The sequence below is a fragment of the Natrix helvetica genome (assembly GCF_964273705.1).
Source record: "Natrix helvetica genome assembly, chromosome: 2".
NCBI classification, from domain to species: domain Eukaryota; kingdom Metazoa; phylum Chordata; class Lepidosauria; order Squamata; family Natricidae; genus Natrix; species Natrix helvetica.
Genome location: NC_138552.1, coordinates 61,460,808 through 61,477,192, shown reverse-complemented (window position 1 = coordinate 61,477,192; position 16,385 = coordinate 61,460,808).

Below are 16,385 nucleotides of genomic sequence, written 5' to 3'. Positions count from 1 at the left end.
CAGAGACAAAAGATTTTGAAATTTACTAATTAAACAATCACTTTGATCATTTCACTTCAAACACATTCAGAGGTGGCCTTCTGGCGGTTCAGATCGATTCGCCTGAACTGGTAGTGGAAATCACGGGTGGCTCCACCCACATGCCCCGTTTCTATGACATCCCATATAGGCACTTTTTTTAGCTAAAGTGCCGAAGCTTGAGCGCATGTGCGCACGCTCACATTAGCAAACCGGTAGGTAAGGTAAGTGAATACCATCACTGGACATGTTATGAAATTAATCATATAGGGTTAGATCAATTTTATTAGATTAAACATACTACATTGATGAAGTTTAAACTGGCTGGATAATTCACTCTTGTAGCCATATAATTTGTCTATGAAAAACTCTATAAAGCTTGGGATAAGTTGGAAATGTTAGAAATAGCATCCTTACCTCAAACCTTGATTTAATCAATAACTAAAATAAGTAGCACCATTCAAAGTAATTTTGTATCACACTGGAGGGAATAATAGCTTGCCTAAGACACAAAATAGTGCTTTCTTGACCCTCACATTCTGATATTCTAAAACAAATTGCAAATCTTTTAAAGTGTCACAAACTCAGAGTGACAGGAGACTTAATTACCCAACAGCTGTTAGGAGATAAATTCTGTCAGGTATGAACTGTCCAAGAAATTCCCAACTTGTCTTCCTGACAACTTTCTCCTTCACAAATGGTGGAGGTTACAGAAGAATGGATTTAAGTTAGGTGAAGGTGCCATCTGAAAGCGTGTTAAGAAAACAAAAACTTTTCTAAGAAAAAAACATTTGATAGTGGAACCAAGTACTCATACAAAGGGAAAACTTCCTTCATTGGTTGTGCCAAGGCAAAGGCTAAACAGTCATCTGTGTGGGATGCCTGAATTTGGATTCCTGCATTAATGTCAGAAGTGACGGCCTAAATCTCTCTTCCTACTCTATGAATTTTGGAATCTAAGCAGAGCTGTTTCAGTATTGAACAAAACCCCAACTATTCACCCAAGATATGAGGTCACTGTTCCAAGTTACAAATTCCCATTCGTTTTCAAGCAGCAGCCATTTTATTTGAATGGCAAAATTAAAATTGAAGTTCAAACTTTGCCTTTACATTCCATAAAGGATACCTGTTAGATATCCACACAAGCTGCTGTGGTTTCCACTCCAGTCCTCCATTTAGGCGGGAGCCTAGGTTTAACCTGATTGGTTGAGAGGTCTGACAGCTCCCTATAAAAGGAGAGCTGTCAGACCTAACAGTTGCTGGATTGTACATACTTGTCTGTGAATAAAGAGCTGTTGTTACCTTGATCCTGAGTCTGTCCTCTCATTGCCCTGATTTAACAATACCCTCTGCTTCTTGGTTATATGAGCAGCTATTCTTTGAGAGATAGGTTTTAGAATGGTGAACCTTGGAATTATATCGATGATTTTAAACAACAAAAAGCATAAAAATAACATATTAGAAATATTAGGAAAGGGGAGAAATCCTCTTTTCCCAATTATGGAAATGCCATTAAATAATTGAAGTAGACAATAAAAGGAAGTTCTCAAGCCTATTATCATGAAAGCATTGAAGAATGAATGCCTATTTGGTTAATAATGGTTTTTTGAGGGCAGAGGTGGGGCAGGAACATATCACTAAACTTTAGGGGCAAAATATTACAAGATTACTCAGCCAAGCCTTAACTGTGAATGTCAAAACATAGAAACATCATTTTTTTTCGTATTTCTTAGACACAGACTAATCTCCTGCCTGTGGCTATAAACTTTCATACGAATGCATGTAGGTGTTTTCATAGTAATTCATATACCTTAGATTGAAACCCATCACCTGTGAAAGCTGACATTTCATGAATGCTTGAGCAATTGGGTTAATAAATGCGTGAAATCACATGCAATGGAAACTGTGAAACACAATTCACACAACTACTGTCGGGAAGAGAAAACAGGAGGTAAAAGTACAAATGAAAGTGAGAGAGAAAACAACCGTTTCAGATATGATTCTTCTTCTCTCTATGCTCAAAAAATTAAATTTTGTTCATTTCAGTGGATACTTCAGAGTTGTAAGAGCATGGAGGGCCTTGGTTCACTCATGAGGCTGTACAGTATATACATTTATTTCTGAATAATGTATATCTTTGACAAAGGAGACTCCTTAACACTCACGTGACAAGAAACCTTGACTCATGAGTGTGTCCAATGCCCCAAAATGTTTAAAAGACAGTAGGAAACACTCAACAAATAAGCATCCTGTCTTCCCAAACATTGTAAAACCACTTTTCCCCTACAAATGTTTATCTTGTTAAGCTAAATATGCTTTTATAACAATCTATCTTATTAGGTGGCCTTTGGACAAATCACCTTGACATTGTCATTTCTGGAGTGTTAATTTCCTTTTGAATGGCTACAGCAAGCAATGGAAAATTGCATATGCTAATGATAGGACTGGTGGAATGGGGAAGACTGGACTTTTGCTCAGCTCATTATGATTCATATCACTCTCTGAATAATTAGAAATATACCTGATACTACTACATTATATCATCTTTATAGTAGTTTTTTTTTAAATTAGCAAGCAAAATTTTAATGCCCGCCTTTCCAATCTATAGAGACAAAACGGCATTAAGACATTTCTGTAGTTGTACCTGGGGTGTGAATGCAGGAGTAGTTGTCAAAAAAGTCAAGCCCTCACAACTAGGTGATCAAACCACCATCTCTTTTTACACATGCCATATATAAGCAAGGCAGGATGATAATTTTGTGATCACAGATGCCCTTTTATTTCGTAGGTGCCCCTTAATAAACAACCCCTCCATAATAATCTTGGTGTTCCTTTCTTTTCCAAAGCAGAATTAACAAATCAAATTTTCTCTTCTCAGAGAAACAGATATTATTTTATTCGTTTGTAAGATTCCTATTTTGTGTTTCCTCCAAGAACAATAGATGACTTCACATATCGCTTTCTGACCATTGTTTTTACCAATCCTCTGAGGTAGATTTCAGTGGGAGAAAGAAACTGATCCAAAGTCGTTCAGTGACCTTCTAAAGCTAAATCAACCCCTGAACATTTAAATGAAATGATTGATTGGGCAATTCATCATATATTTCTCAGACTTTCTCAACAGGATGCAATAAAAGAGCCAAGTTCTTAAACTAGAGCACATTTAACAGTGTGAAAGACCTTTGCTGAAACTTATTATAATGCTCAATACTCTAGGTGTATAGTCTCTACATTAATTTCACTTCCAATTAACAATTATCTGTCATTCATTACCATTGCTCTGCACTTTCAAATATTTCATATCCACCCATTTCTCTTTTGCAATTTGCATTGCACAGGTAGGCCACGACTTACAATAGTTCATTTAGTGGCCGTTTGAAGTTACAGCAGCACTGAAAAAGTGACTTATGACCATTTTTCACATGAGGGTTGTAGCACCCCTGTTATGTATGGCTGTATGTTGTTAAATTTATATGTTTTCACATGCTCACCAGGGATTGGTTGCGCAAACCCCGGGAAGTTTAAACTACTGTCATTGGCCGGCTGGTCTGCTCGAGCTCCTTAAAAGGCGAACTCCAGCAGCCCAGCTGGCAGAGTGCAGTCACTTACTCTTGCAATAAAAAGTGCTGAAACTCACTCGTGTCTCTTGCCTGCTGCTTCTCGCTGATCTAACACTCCCCAGGGTCACATGAATAAAATTTAGACGCTTGACAATTGGTTCATATTTATGACAGTTTCAGTGTCCCCGAGTCACGTACTCCTTTTTGCGATCTTCTGACAACATAGTCATTGGGGAATCCAGATTCACTTAACAACTGTGCTGAGAAAGGTTGTAAAATGGAGCAAAATTCACTTAACTACTGTCGCACTTAGCAACAAAAATGTTGAGCTCAATTGTAGCAGTAAGTTGAGGACTACCTGTATTGGAAGCACTGAAAAACCTCCACATTCAGCTGAATTTGAAAAAAAAAATCATCTTGCAATGTCTTCCCAGTCACTGGGATTCAAGAATCTAATGGTTGCCTTAAAAGAAACAGGGAAAATTATTGGTCACAAAGTCCAATTTCATTTTGTATGTCATGCTAACAAATTCAAAATGGGTTCAATTAAAAAAAACACCACACCATCTAAATGAGATGCAATACAAAGTATAGTCGAATGTGCTCAAACTTTGAGCAAAAAGAGCCACTGAAACATTTACATCAGCTACAGACTAATAAGAATCACTTCATTTAGATCAGGGGTGTCCAAACTTGGGAACTTTAAGACTTGTGGACTTCAACTCCCAGAATTCCCCAGCCAGCCTGGGGAATTCTGGGAGTTGAAGTCCACAAGTCTTAAAGTTCCCAAGTTTGGACACCCCTGATTTAGATTATTACCTCTTTTCAGAATGCCCATCCTTCCTTACTTAAACAGGTTAATTTGTTTTAAATAAATGAGATAATGCATTCATAGGAAAATTGAATTCTCTTCAATGAAACTCTGAGACAGATAAATCTGGGAGGAAGGAACAAATAATAAAATTTCCATGTCTCCAGGTCATGTGACCATCTTTTGCGATCTTCTGACCAGCAAAGTCAATGGGGAAGCAAGATTCACTTTGCAACCAACACCTGTAATGATTCACTTAATAACTCTGGCAAGAAATCATTTTGCATAGCAGCAGAAATTTTGGAGTCAATTGTAAATTGAGACTACCTGTATTCAAAGGAGACATTCTATTTTTCCAACAATATAACTGACCAGCTTTTATTCTTCCATGCCTTCCGGTGTTTGAGACAGGTTTTTTTACTATGGTAAAATTAAAGTGAGATTAATTGCTTTGGTATAATTAATTATTTTGTTGTGCAACTTACTGGGAATTCTGAAGTTTCAGGATGACAGTGTGCTAACAGGAAACCCTCGTCCTGCATAAAACCCAAGTGAGGCAATGGGAGTCCAAAAATTGGATGCAACTGTTCAGAATGAGACAATTAATGTAGTGAATGTACATTTAATCATAAGTAACTTCTGAATCAAACTTTCAATGGAAAAAGCCTTAAAATACAAGCTGTAAAAATATCGTTTCTTTAATGCCTTTTTCCATTTTTTGTTTACAACATTTTACAGCAAGCTTCTTTTTTAAAAAATGCATTTCAATTATTCATCTTCTTATCATTTATTAATTATGCTCATAGTATTTCATAAACAAGCATGTGGTTTTCTTTCTCGGCTTTCCTTTAAGTATTCTTTGCAAGGATTGTTTTACAAGTAGAAGCTGAAGGGACATGAATAGATCAGTGTTACATTTATATAAAGGAAGGGCATGGAGCCACAGATCAACGTTAGAAAAAGTTGAAGGGCTAACCTGTACTGTGCAATTAAAATAGTAGAAAAGCTGAGCAGTCACCATTAAAAAAAAAAACCTTCTTGTTCATTAGCAGTCATTTTAATTAATCCACCTCGTTTGTTACTGGAAATCTATTTCAATTGACTTCCAGAATTCTCTGTAATGGTCAAACTTGCTAGGGAATGTAAGGAATGGCCTTCCAAATCTCTTCTTTCAAAGGTTTCCATACATCTGACGACCTTGGGACACATCTGTTGTGCCATTGACCATATAGTTACTGGCAATCTGAGATGATTGGCAACCAATCTGTGATGTCAAGTAGTGGCTGTTAAGTAAGTAAGCTCCCCTTTAGGAGAGCGAGTGTGCAGAGAAGGGTAATGAGAGTGGTATGGAAGAACATGCACAAATCAGCATACAGGAACACCGAATAGTATAAAATATAGTAGTTTACTATGTGGAAATATAGAGGTATTCAAAGTTCGGTTTACAGTCCAAGTCATACACGGTTCAGTCAGTCAGTTATCAAATAGTCAGTTTAGCACACAAAACAGCTAACAGTAGCAAAACACAGTACCTCACAATACACCAATCAGCGTCTAACAAAACAGAGAGCTAACACTCATTCTGGTTCCCTCTTATGGCTGCTTGAGGTAACAGCAACCAACAACATTATAGCAGTACTTAAAGAAACAGTACCACCATCTGGTTTATATCAGTGACGTGCAGTGAGGTTTATGGCTGGTGAGGCTGGTGACGTCATCAGGAAGGCAGGGAATGGGACCATGTGTGCTGGAGGCTCAGGCTGCCTCAGCCTCCAGCACACATGATCCCATTCCCCACCTTCCTGAGCATGCTCCGCCGGCTCGCGCTCCACAGTCCTCGAAAGCGACTGGGGAACGACGAGAACATTTCTGCCTCCGCAGCTCCCGGGCACGGCCGGACGGATGTATATAATATTATAATATTATATATATATATATATATATATATATATATATATATATATATATATATATATATATATATATATATATATATATATATATATATATATATATATATATATATATAGGCATACCAGGGGTTGTAACACAAATATATATATATATATATATATATATATATATATATATATATATATATATATATATATATATATATATATATATATATATATATATATATATAGTATATAATATTATATACTATTATTTCATGAAGAGAGGTGAGGCTCTGCCTCCCTGCCTCCCCTGACCGCACGTCCCTGGTTTATATATTGCTAACCCAACTGTTAGCTTACATTACTAATAGTGGCCATGGTGGTTTTTAATATCATTTTTATTATTATTTTACAAGTAGAAACTGAAGGGACATGAATAGATCAACATTATGTTGCGTGTAAAATGAAGCATCTTTACCTTTACTGGACACTGCTTGTATCAGCTTTTTCTAACTTGGTGCCCTCTAAGTATGTTGGGGCTATGATTCCCAGACTTCTGTCAAAAGAAATTCAAAAATCTATTATATCATTAAATATCACTACCAATAATAGTAGCGGTTAGTAGCAGGTTAGTATGTTTTGCTGCTGTCTTGGTACTCTCTGAGCTTTGTTGTTTGCTTGTAGACGTTTCCTTACCTGACTAGGTAACATCTTCAGTGCTAGAATTGAGCAGGGTTTGCTCTCTTGACAGGTTTTCCCTGTCAATGTTTGTGGGGGTGTTGTTTTCTCCTTGGTAGTTCCTTGATTAGGCTATTGTTTACTGCATGATTATTTGTCTGCTGTTAATCTTGATATTATTTTCTACTTATGTGATTGTGGCAAGGTGATATTATGGTCTTTTTGTTTCCCTTTTAGTCTTTTTATTTCTCTCTTGAATAGTGTGCAAATGTTGTTTGTCTCTATGTGCTTATTGATGGCTGACTTGTCCGAATGCTAAGCTTCCAGGAATTTAGTTGAGGTTTCAGATTTAGCAAATCCAAACAGGGATGTCAACAGTTTCTCAGTTGAAATTATGACTGGGTTTGTCCATGTGTCATGAAATTAAGGAGTTATCACCACATCCTCTAACTGCTAGTTGGTGTTCATGGATGGGTATTGCTAGACTCCTGCCTGTCCTACTTAATGGCTGTTACACTCTTTACACTGTATGTTGTAGATAAATCCTGTTTTCTTCTTCTTCTCTGGGCAATTGGGTCTTTTGTTTTACTTATGATGTTTTGGAAGGCTTTAGTTGATTTGTGTGGTGATGTGATATTTGATTTGTGTGCTGTGATGGTATGTCTGAAACATTTCTGATGCATGGCAATGTTATCCTTTTCATAACTTGTGCTGCAAGTTATGTGTTGGTTGTGCTGCAGAAGGTTATGTAGTTGAACCCTTTTTGAGGAAGTTCCATAGGAATCCAATTTGTTAGAAAATGTTTTAGTGACTAATAACTGCATTCAATGAATAGAATAGAATTACAGAGTTGGAAGGGACCTTGGAGGTCTTCTAGTCCAACCCACTGCTTAGGCAGGAAACCCTACACCACTTCCTACAAATGATTATCTAATCTCTTCTTAAGAACTTCCAGGGTTGGAGCATTTACAACTTCTGGAGGCAAGTTGTTCCACTGATTAATTGTTCTGGCAGGAAATTTCTCCTTAGTTCTAAGTTGCTTTCTCCTTGATTAGTTTCCACCCATTGCTTCTTGTCCTGCCTTCAAGTGCTTTGGAGAATAGCTTGACTCCTCTTCTTTGTGGCAGCCCCTGAGATATTGGAACACTGCTATCAAGTCACCCCTATGGATGGGACCAAGATAGTTTTTGTATTCTTGTTTTAAGATTATTTTTAGGGATCGCCTTTTACTTTGTGTTCATGTTTTGTCTGTGAGAACCCTGCTGGCAATTGACAACAATTGTGATTGAAAGGGGGTGTTTCAGTAATAGATATCATTTGTAATATTTATATTATTTCTGATAAGCCTGGACTTGTGCTGTTTAATAGGGAGAGGTAAGATTCTAGAGATGAATTTATAGAAATGGAAGTATAAAATGAAGAGAAGTTTGGTTATATTTTAAGAGATAGTGTTAACTGTTAATGTTGACTACACTTACTGGGATTTCCCATTTTAAAGTTTTTATGTTGCATTTATCTATTTTGCAGTTGTATGAACTTTACTTGTGTGATATATTCTTCAGTAAAATTATTTGAAAACAAATAACCGAGAACCCTGACAAAAATAGTGGAAGTTACTTGAAACATAAATAAGATACAGGGGATTTTTGCCTTGATTTTCCCATAGATGTTCTGTATGGGGTTTTTATTGTTTTGTTTATGACATGGTCACCGTCTTTGGTACTCACTGTTTATGAAACAACACATCTCTATGCTTTCTTTCAGACATTTAACAAGGAAGCTTAATTGAATAAGAAGCACTGTGTTAGATACAGCAGGGAGGCCACTGAAAGTGGACTTGAGTTCAGATTTGTTTGTTTTTAATGTTCCTTTCTTTTAAAATAACCATCTGTCAATTTGCATTAAAAATCTTTCATGCTTAGTACCTCAATGACTTCAGAATGAATTGATTATGAAATTTAGCATTTCATCTGGATGAAGAGTTCTTCAATGTTTTGTGTTTTCCAATTGAGCAGCAAATGGCCAGTGTAGCAATAAGTCCCTCATGGTGGGAACAGATGCTTTTGTAATTTAATTCATAGGCATCCCATGAATATTCATATATATTACTCAAAAAATCATTCAGCAAAGCAAACAATCCAATAGCCCCAAGTCAACAGACAGGAGGGTAATGTGCTTCCTTGCCAAATGTTTTATCTGTTATTAATGTACAACAACAAATGCCATTCCTCAGCTGGGAAAATTATTTTGTAATTGCTTTGCCGTTGCTTTGCTTATAAGGAAGGCCTACCTGCCCATCATAATCTGAAGGCAGAAAATCACATTGTGCAAGCAGGTTGCAATTATTGAGTGTCTACCCCATCTTGTGGGAAAGCACACCAATTGCAAGTATCAAAACAGAGTTTTATAAGAAAAAATCCCTAGAAAGACCAGGATATGAATGAAGGATGAGTATATGGTGAGTGTAAAAAAGATGTTGAGACTCTAGAAAGAGTGCAGAGAAGAGTAGCCATAAACCAGGGGATTAGTGGACTGGAGGCTAAAACAAATAAACAACTGTTGCTGGAATTGTGTATGTCTAGTTTAATGAAAAGCAGGACTAGGGGTGACGTGATAGCAGTGTTCCAATATCTCAGGGACTGCCACATAGAAGAGGGAGTCACACTGTTTTCCAAAGCACCTGAAGGTAAGACAAGAAGCAATGGATGGAAACTAATCAAGGAGAGAAGCAACTTAGAACTAAGGAGAAATTTCCTGACAGTCAGAACAATTAATCAGTGGAACAACTTGCCTCCAGAAGTTGTGAATGCTCCAACCCTGAAAGTTTTTAAGAAGAGATTGGACAACTATTTGTCTGAAATGGTATAGGATTTCCTTCCTGAACAGAGGGTTGGTCTAGAAGACCTTCAAGGTCCCTTCCAACTGAGTTCTTCTATTCTATAATCAGTTTTGAACAAACGTCAGCATTTGTTTTGTACAAACATATGGTTTATAAAGCTATGCTTTTAAAATCTATGCCATTTACAGCTCACTGTGAAAAAGAGGACATTCACACGTTTACATTTTGGTCATCTAATTAAATAAGTGCATAGGAATTTGCTTTAGTCAAAGTTAAAATTGGCCAATTTTTCTTAGGATTGAAGAAGCTACAGTTCCAGAATCTTAGACTGTGCTAAGGAATGAGAGGAGTTGTGTTCCTATCATTTGGAACACATTTAGACAATATTTGAATGTCAGGTATCTGTGGACAAATAATGGCTTCCAGAGACCTGGAACCAGGAAATTTTATGTAGGCTTCACATATGGTGTTTTGTTTTGTTTTTTCATTTAAATAACACATACAAAAATACATATACCCATATACGTAGATCAAATGGGGAATGTTAGATCGGGTAGTGAGAAGGCAGACACAGGCTTAACGTAACAACAGCTCTTTATTGTAGTGCAACAAGTCTGTACAATCCAGCAATTTCTTGGTCTGACAGCAGCCCTTTTATAGGGAGCAGTCAGACCTCTTAACCAATAGGATTCAATCTCTGTTCCCGCCTGAACCAAGGACCTTGTTGGAAACTATAGCAGACAGAGTTAATATCTAACAGGGAAACCTAAAGATGTATGTACTAAGAGTGTATAAAGTGCTATAAATTGAAAATAGTTCAAGATTAAATGACAATCATTTGTATTCAAAATGGGAAATTACCATCTTTTTCAATTTGTCTTGAACATAAAATAATCCCATTTCAATCTTGGGGAAAACAGTGTTTTGAGGTTGAAACCATCCCGGGGAACTTGCAGTTATCTTGAATTCGAAACAATCCTTTCAAATTTGACATGGAATTTGAAATATTTTGTATTTCCAGCATGTATCTTTTATAATTAAGACTGTGTAAGTTATCCAAAATGTCAGACGCCAATGTGAAAAATTACTCACACGTTCAATCAGTTCAATTATATAGAGGGCCAATATTATTAATTGGTTTTTAAAATTATTATTAAATTTATTTACCGTTCATCCCACAATTCAAAGTGATTCTGAGCCTTAGTAATCAGATAAGACTGAGTCAGCCCCATCTCACAAACTTTAGTTTCCTACATCACAATGAAGTTCTCACAGCAGATTCTAGAGGTTTTCTAAATCTCAGAAACTGTTTAAGAAATATGGATTCATCTCCCAGAATTCCTCAGCCAGGGACGGTGAATTGACTAACTGAGGATTTCTGGGAATTGAAGTCCATGCCTCTTAAAAGTTGCTGAGGTTGAAAACCACTATGTTAGAGGAACATCATGCCCCATGTAAAAACAACAACTGAGTACTTCCATTAAAAAGCAATCAATGCCTGTCTCTTCAAAAAAAAAGATTGATCTATGATCCAATATAATTTCTGCCAGTTGTCATCTTCTTCCTTTTCAGTGCTTCTTCTCTCCCTACAGGGCATGTTTAAAAAAATTACCATTACCCATCTTGAAGGTATTCTAGTCCAATCCCCTGCTCAAGCAAGAGACCCTATACCAGTGATGGTTAACCTTTTCGGCACCGAGAGCCGAAACTGGAACGTGTATGCGCGCTGAAGCTCTGGAACCCAGAAGAGAGCAGCTGACCAGTGTCCATGCACGTGGCAGCCAGCTGCTCTTCTGGGTTCTGAAACGTGCATGTGCAACAGACAGCTGCTCTCTTCTGCGTTCCAGCGCCCGCATGCTGGGCAGCTGGTCTTCGTGCGAAGACCAACTGGCCGGCATGCATACTCATCCGTGGTGGGATTCAAAATTTTTACTACCAGTTCTGTGGGCGTGGCTTGGTGGGTGTGGTGTGGCTTGTGTGTGTCAGGGGAAGGATACTGCACAATCCCCATTTCCTCCTGATCAGCTGGGACTGGGGGCAGGGCCAGTCAGAGGTAGTATTTACCGGTTCTCCAAACTACTCAAAATTTCCGCTACCGGTTCTCCAGAACTGGTCAGAACCTGCTGAATGTGCATGCCAGAATTCGGAAAAGAGCAGCTGGCTATGATGTGTGTGCCCACAGAGAGGGCTCTGTGTGCCACCTCTGGCGTGCGTGCCAGAGGTTCACCATCACAGCCCTATACCATTCCAGAAAAATGACTTGTCCAGTCTCTTCTTGAAAATCTCTAGGGATAAAGTACCCACAACTTCCAGAGGTAAACCATTCCACTGATTGAGTGTTCTCAGTCAGGAAATTCTTACTTCTAGGTTGGCTGTCTCTTTAATGATCTTCCATCCATTACTTTTTTTGCTGCCCTCTGGTACTTTAGAAAATAGGTTGACCCCCTCATTTCTGTGACAATTACAGTTCACTGACAACATTGAAGATGCTTCTCAAGGTTGCACCTCAGAAATTTAAGGACCATAACAAGGCCCAGGGCCTCAGATTGTGCTTACTGGTAGAGAATTTTAGACTAGTCTAGATTAGATCAGACTAGACTAGAACTAGACTAAAATCCTGTTAGACAATGGCAAAATACCTTTGTATAAAATCAGCAAACTGCTGAGGTGTATCCATGATCAGTCTAGAGTCAAGCTTGACTTGAAAGAAACTCATTTTTAATGAATCAATTATATCAACTTATTTTCTGAACAAGATATCTTCTTCAGAAAAAGTGTGAGGTGCATTTTCAGTATTTATGAGTCTCATACGTTCCACTATTAGTTTTCCCCAAGATGATCATAGAGATTCTGAGTATAAATAATGGAAATACTCACTATATGAAACCAGAAGGTGGGCAGGTGAAGAAAATAACTATCAAATAAAAATCAAGCCACAAAAAAACGCAGCTGTTCATTAAACATGCACATTGCATTTAAATATTAAACATTAAAGATCTACCAGTAGTTCTTTATTAATAAAAGAAGTATTATTTCATATGTTTATGTTTTATATCATCATAAAGAGATTTTTTAAAAGTCCCAGTTCAGTTTCAATAGACTAGGCCCGTGATGGCGAACCTATGGCACGCGTGCCACAAGTGGCACGCAGAGCCATTTGTCAGGGCACGTGAGGCGCTGCCCTGTCAGCTGGCCAGTGCGCATGCGCGCGCTGGCCAGCTGAATTCACCATTTTAAAAACTATTTTTCGCCTTCCCCAGGCTCCAGAGGCTTTATAGGAGCCTGGGGAGGGAGAAAAGAGCCTCCGCCGCCCCCCCGGAGGCTTCAGGGATCGTCCCTGAAGCCTTCGGAATGCTTAAAACCACCTTCCGAGCAAACCAGAAGTGACTTCCGGGTTGCTCGGAGGGTCGTTTTAAGCGCTCCAAAGGCATCAGGGAAGCCTCGGACGGTCCCTGAAGCCTTCGGAATGCTTAAAACGACCATCCGAGCAACCCGGAAGTCACTTCTGGTTTGCTCGGAGGGTGGTTTTAAGCGTTCCGAAGGCTTCAGGGACGGTCCCTGAAGCCTCCGGAGGGCCTCCGGTGGGTCGGGGGAGGCTCTTTTCACCCTCCCCAGGCTCCTATAAAGTCCCTGGAGCCTGGGGAGGGCAAAAAAATGTAAAAATGGGGGGGGGGTTGCGCGTTGTGCACGCATGCGCACTGGGGGGTTGCGCGTTGCATTATGGGTGCGGCACGCCCGCACTCAACCCCCCTGCGCTCCCCCCACTTGTGGCACGCGAGCCAAAAAAGGTTCGCCATCACTGGACTAGGCTATGTTAGGGCTTTTACTTTTAAACATTCAAAATTTTCTTGTAGATATTTTAACCATCCTTATGCCACTTTTGACATGTTTAAGAACAGCCAGAGCATATTTCATCTGAAATTATAATGATAGAAGTTAAACATATGTCCACTGTCTCCCGATACCTTGCTAGGAGCAGATTGCAGGGGAACTGCGAAAAAAGATGGAGAAGAATACAAGTGCTCCAATGAATAAATGATCCAGTAAAATTTGTCATAAAGAGCTCTTTCAGAGCACACTATATTCATTAAGATGCTTCATAAGATTGTTTCATGCAACTGTGTCATTTTTTTGCCGTAAATATTTGCCTCATTGAATATGACACTGTGATTCCTCCTCCAACCTCCTGCCCCTAATTAGCTGTTTGGCTTGAATTGGAATCTCATTCCAGCAATATGTAGTCATTTTTACTCTTTGAATGGACATTGTTCATCAAAACACACACTGAGAGAAGTCTGATATAGGTAGTCCTCAACTTACAACAGTTCCTTTAGTCACTGTCGAAAGTTACACTGAATAAAAGTGAACTAGGACCAGTTTTTTTCCATTTATGATCATTGGAGCATCCCCATGGCCACATGATCAAAATTCAGATGCTTGGCAATTGTTTCATATTTATGACGGTTGCAGTGTCCCGGGACCATGTGATCACTGTTAGGCCTGCAGCCATCTTTTCTTTTGGATCTTTGACCTGCCACACTTTCTATTATTCTACTATGCATTTTCTATTGTGAGAAAATGGGAGGGCGGTTTGTAGGAGTAAGTTGCGATGTAGCCATAACAACGTTCTTTCTGAAAGCCAAGGTCATCCTTTGTCTTTGCACCTTTGCACCTGATTGGAACTGGATGTGTGGAACTGCCAGCATGGCAGTGGAAAATTGGACCATGTGATGGACTTGTGGATGTGGGGGCACGATCTTGAACTTTCAACTAGGTGGGGAAATCGGGAAGCTTTCAGATTCGGGTTTTCCCAGATGTGCCAACATGGCTCTCTTAATAAATTGGAACTTTGAGCAATACTTTGCCTTGGACTCTGATCTACATTTGGAATCCTGACAATCACCTTTTGTCATCTTCTGGCAAGCAAAGTCAATGGGCAAGTCAGATTCACTTAACAACCCTGTTACTGACTTAACAACTGCAGTGATTCACTTAACAACTGTGGAAAGAAAAGTTACAAAATGGGCAAAATTCATTTAACATCTGTCTTGCTTATCAACAGAAATTTTGGGCTCAATTGTGGTCATGAGGACTGCTAGCATTCTATGAGGAAAAAATTATTAACACTTGTTCTTCACTGGCACATCTGAAACTTTCCATCTCCATCTTCATCTCCATCCGAAAGCAAATGCCCCCTTTCACATGATTAATATGTGAACAAAGATAGACTTCTGTTATTCTCTCCCTAGACACTCCATGCTAGAAATGTTAGCATAACCAGAGGCCATCACATAGTTTCATAGTTTATATAATTCCATCAACTTCCTATGAAATAAATCTGGAATTGGGTGATTTGATATTCTGATACATATCTAATTCCCTAAATTAGAGAGATCTGGACTTCCTTCCATTGGAGATAATGGAAGCAAATGGTTTCAATTTTAAGTATCAGATTTAAGGTTGGTTGTTTTTTTTAAGTAGTATGACCAGTTGAAATTAAGGACTAAAGTGGTTTCTAAAAGTAGCTGAGTTACATAAATTGAAGAATATAATGCTTATTTGGGCATGGATCCCGCTGTAAAAAAATATATTCAGGTCTATTTTACCGAAAGGGTATGAAAATACGATAGGTAAAGCTACTCATGGACAGAGCTTCTGCCAATGTCAGTAAATGCATTTCAAAAAAGAAATTCCCCTATCATTCCAGCATACAATAAAACAAAAGAACAATGAAATTCACCTATATTGTTTTTTTCCCCACTACAGAACGCCATAAGCAGCTGTGGAGTTATGACTGGAGACCAAAGCTGAATATAATAGTCTTTATAATGTTGTATATAATAATGTAAAGTTGAAGAGCTTGTAAACAACAGCTGGAGGATTTGAAAGCTCATAAAGATGGAATATGGGTAAATGAAATAACTGCTAAGCATGGCTAGTGGTTGCACAAGCTCTTGAACCAACGAAAAAAAAGTTGTACCAAGTCAATTCTTTGGGCAGAAATGAACTGACCTAAATGAGTAATGTGATTCATTTAATTTCATGCATACATGAAAAAAATGCCTTTTTTTGGGGGGGGAACCTAGTTGTAAAATTATGGGGCAGAAACCACTTGGCTAGTATATGGATCAAATATGAATTCCCACAAGTCTTATGAATTGGCTAGAGATTAAATTTTCACATTTTTACAAAGGCTCTATATATTTTATATATTTTATATATTTTACCTTGCTATATATAAAATGAAGTCATTTTTTATCGAATTGCTGTGGTCTTTATGAGAAAAGGATACAGCTCCGTGATGGTGAACCTATGGCATGCCGAGCCATTGCCCCAGCTCAGCTCCACTGTGCAAGCATGCCTACCTCCTGCTGGCCAGCTGATTTTTGGGTCTCTGCCACGCATGTGGGGGGGGGCATGGTGCATGCAAGAGACATGCATGCATGCACGGGGGGCAGGTATGCGTCCCCCCCATGGCCCATTTTTGGTCTCAGGAGGCTGCAGGGAAGCCTACCAGGCCAAAATGGTGTGCAGGTGGTGGTGGTCATGCACACATGCATGGGGAGTGCTGGAGTGGTCGT